The following is a 4236-nucleotide window of genomic DNA, read 5'->3' as shown; positions in this document are numbered from 1 at the left end:
GCTAGACATCACTCGCCGGCGGCGCGCTTCATTGCCGGAGCAAAGGAAGAAGAAGGTGGGAAAGGAAAGGGGCAGGGCAAGCAATGGAGGGCGGGGGGGGGGGCTGGCTCGGGCTCGTGGCTGGCTCTGCTCGGGGCACGCTGATGAGCACGGGCATGCTTGCGTGGATAAGTTATGGGTCCCAACCGCATGCGAGTAACTGCTAGGTCCCGCGTGTCATAACTCGAATCGCTAACCCCTCATGTTTTTCATTTCATGGTTAAACAGAGCCATGTCGCATTGGAGCTATTGTTTGCTTCTAAAACGTCGCATCACAGCCATTCATTCCAACAATGTCGCACTCATTCCAATTCGCATGAAAAACGTCGCACAGGAGCTATTGACCCCACAGGTATAGGTAAGAAGGGGAATGGGGCTATAGAAGCATAGACAACTGGAGGGCGTGACCGCGTGAATGAGCACGATATTGTTCCCATTTCTCTCTAGCCCTTTCTTCGTCGTCCCGCAGCTGAGCAACACAAAGAACCCCAGCGATCTCGCTAGTCTCATTGGTTAGGCAGCCGATGCAATATAAGTCCTGCCATTAAAGCAGGAAGATACAAAAGGCTGCCATGGAACATTCTTCTTGCACTCTTGTGAGTAGGATCCAGTACAAATGATAAGGCTCCAATGGTAAGGCCCGTCATTAGAAGTGATGCTTCAAAACTGAACCATCCAGATGTTAGACCCCCTACAGATTAACCATTTGTTAGTTCCATGAGTAACATCTCAAGTTTGACCAAGTTTATTTGTTACAAGTAGAAGCAAATGGAAATTATTAGAGAACCTATATGATCATTGGTACTTACAGTTATACCCAATATGCATGATTACATATCCCAAGTTTGACCAATTTTATTACAAGTAATGGAAATTAGAGAACCAATATGCATTATTACTACTTACAGTTGTATGCAAGTAACCCCAATGGCAGCATGTAGAGACAATTCCTGAGTGATACCCATGCAGTTCTTGTACCACTAGGATCAGCAAAAGAGAGCATTCGGTACCTGAATCAACAAGTCAATCAATGTAAAGGCCTGTAACATTTTGATGTAACTTCTACACTAGATAGATCTAGTAATAACCAGTTGGAATTAATAATTGAGTTACCCTCCAGCAACGTAGTCGTCACGGCATAAGTATGCAAGGGCCATGAAATGTGGTAACTGCCAAAAGTACAAAGCAGCAGGCAGAATCATAGAGTTGAGTGACACTTCAGATGCTGCTGCTGCCCACCTGTATCAAGATAAATAAGGCCGGCCAAATGCCATGTAAACATATTGCACAGCTCCATTCATATTCATTCAATAAATAAACAGGAGTGCAATACTGTACAGAATATATGCCCATGATGCCTATAAGCAACCCCCTTTTTTATTTGCTTGCTTAACATGTCATTTATATCACCTGAAACAGCCTCCAAGGCAGCGGTATCATCAATTTGGTGCTTTAAGTTAGCAGCCATGGATTTGAGAGTAGTTCATAACTTCAATTTGTTTGTTTAAGCTGGTAGGTCCAGATGTCTCTACGATATATATGTTGCTTTTATTCTAACAGATCTGTTATGGCCGTGGTGCACAAGGCAGCAGGATATAGGCTCATCCGTGAAGGCATTGGATAGATTATGCTAGAGATAGGAAAGGTAAGAAAAGGAGTAATTCAAGTACTCCCTCCCTAGGAACAAAATGAGGCAGTACTAAGTTTGTGAGGGTGCAGGGAGAACGAGACATCGATGATGTGCATGAGTAGTCGCGAGAGTCGTCACTATGTGTGTGTGCGCGCACACACACATAGACATGCATATCCGTATTTACGTAAAATTCTTAGCTTGCAAAACGCTCTTAAATTGTGAGACGGAGGGAGTAGTAATTATCCTTGTTGGATACAGTTGAGTCCATTACAAAGAGTGTAGTTAAACTAAGAAGAGCCCAGGTGAACTAGGAAGGTAGCTATGGTTTGGTCTTGAGTTTAAACCATAGTAAACAAAAGGCACACCTAGGCTCTAGGCAATAGCAAAACGCCTAGTGCTTAATGTGCGCATAATTGTGCTTAAGCATGTGCTCCAAGAGAGGGCCGAATGAAATCCATGCTCCCCTCCATTGCGATTCGTCGTGGATCTTGGGCGTCTATGGTTTCTACTTCCGCTAGCCCGACATCCCCATCCAATATGGTGCTTCAAACCGCTCTGGCTGACCAGACCGAGTTGCTTCAAGGTTGGCAGGCATGAATTGAGAGCTTTCTAGAGCGAGCGGAGGCTGCTTTGAGTAGGCTCTCTCTTGTGCCGACTACATTGCTGGCCACGCAGACGCCACAGCCTCTTGGTGTGGCCATTGTTGACTCCACGGAGGACGGAGGGGCAGAGCCCTATGGTTGTTTCTCCCCTCGTGTTCGGGACAATTCATCATCGATGTCTGCACCGTCAGTTGTGTTGCCTACCGCTGTGGGTGAGTCCATCGCTGTGCTTGCGGCTCCGGTGCTGCGGCTCATGCCCGAGCTTCGGGATATATGTTCGAGCCCTGCTTCACCTCTGTCGTTGAAGCGGTTGGAGGTGGACTCATCGGCGACTTTGTGTGAGAGACATGTTTCGCCTCTGTCATGTGAGCAACTGGAGGCGCCGAAGTCCATTGTGTCGATGGTTCTTGTGGTGGAGGATGTCGTGTTGGGGTTTCCTCGGGTCAACGATGTCGATGCGGATGGTTTGTTGGTGTCTGCCCCTAGGAGCCCCTTGGTTGACGACAATTACATCAAGAAGTACAATGAGTTCTACGACTTTCTTAATAAATGGGTGGCTGATCAGTCTGGATCTGGCAGCACAAATGGATGCCTCCTCAAGAAGAAACCCAATAGGGAGAAAGCAAAGAGAAACAAAAGCAAGAAGGGCGGCGTTATCTGGAAGGCGCCCGCGATTTCATGATGGAGAGTGCTTCGTTTTTATTGTGTCGGTGTTCTTGTGTGAAGCTCCGTTGTGTTGTACAAGTGTATGAGGGTTGCGGTTGTGGTGCATTGGGAGGGCCACATGTGCGGTCACGGTGTTTCTTGTTGTGTGAGTAGTACGCCTTTGGGTTGTTTGTAACGGTTTTTGCCCGGTTTTCCGAAAATTAACTGGGCAATTCTTTTCTTCTTAATTAATCGATGAGGCAAATCTTTTGCCTCCGTTTTGAAAAAAAGTTAGGCCCTCGTGAACACATAATTTTTTCCCACACCTTTACGAATATTATTTCATCATGAAAACTTGCACGCGTGTAGGAAAAAAACATAAATGTTTCTTGCAAAAAATGTTCAGATTTTGTTTACTATTTTTTTGGATTTTACTGTTCATCCGAGATCTTGTGAGCTCGGGTTCACAATAGCACTTTCGCTATTATTGTTCCTACCTTGAATTTAAGTACATCAAGCAAGATTGACACCAGCATTAAGTGAATGCATCATAACATGTGGTTGTTTTTTGCAAACCTAGTCACAAATGTGGTTGTTTTTTGCAATTAACTCACTTGAAAGAGCACACTCCTGCAACAGAGCATTCAGGGAGACAAAGTTCAGTGGCATTTACGGAGGTTAACCAGTTACAAAAGGCACCAGACTGATCCCGTCCTGCATAATGTGTGGGGGTCTTACATAGAAGGGGCTATAAATAGCAGAATACAAATCAGATGAGGATAATTGAAGCTAGTAGTCTGATAGGAATGAGAGTTAACAGGAAAAGAAACTGACTATGTAGGATGTATAGGCTGAGATACAGGTGCTCCACGAGCACCGTGTAGTTGAGAGAGGATCTTGTGTCGAGGCATAATAGTACTACCTAGATTGGCAATTTATATATAATCTTTACATCTATATATCAATATAAAAAGATCCAAAGGGACAGATCCAATTAATCTCGGCCATCAAATCATGTCAATCCAACGACCTAAGCTGTTTCAATGTCGAGCGCTCAACACGTTTAGCGTGCAGTTAATTTCATATCAAAAATAGTGCTAATCACATAATAACACGCAAATAATATCCTGCTTAATATTCGCATGCACTTGATATACTTCCAAATTAACGTGCATTGCGCGTACACATTGACTACTAATAATAAAAGCATCTCCTGTTTTGTGGTCGTACATCATCGGCATTTTACAAAGAAGTCCCTATGTTTTTTTTTGATATTCAACCCGCAGTCCTATTTTAAGTAAGAGAATAGAACGTTTT

At 44.3% G+C, this 4236-nt stretch overlaps 1 pseudogene; it reads right to left on the bottom strand.

Annotated features, from left to right (window-relative positions):
* Window positions 1–341: 341 nt before the first annotated feature.
* Window positions 342–1241, bottom strand: LOC119350335 (annotated as a pseudogene).
* Window positions 1242–4236: the final 2995 nt, after the last annotated feature.

This window comes from Triticum dicoccoides, chromosome 1A, assembly GCF_002162155.2.
Source record: "Triticum dicoccoides isolate Atlit2015 ecotype Zavitan chromosome 1A, WEW_v2.0, whole genome shotgun sequence".
Taxonomy (NCBI): Eukaryota; Viridiplantae; Streptophyta; class Magnoliopsida; order Poales; family Poaceae; genus Triticum; species Triticum dicoccoides.
This window is presented reverse-complemented; position numbering and strand designations above follow the sequence as displayed.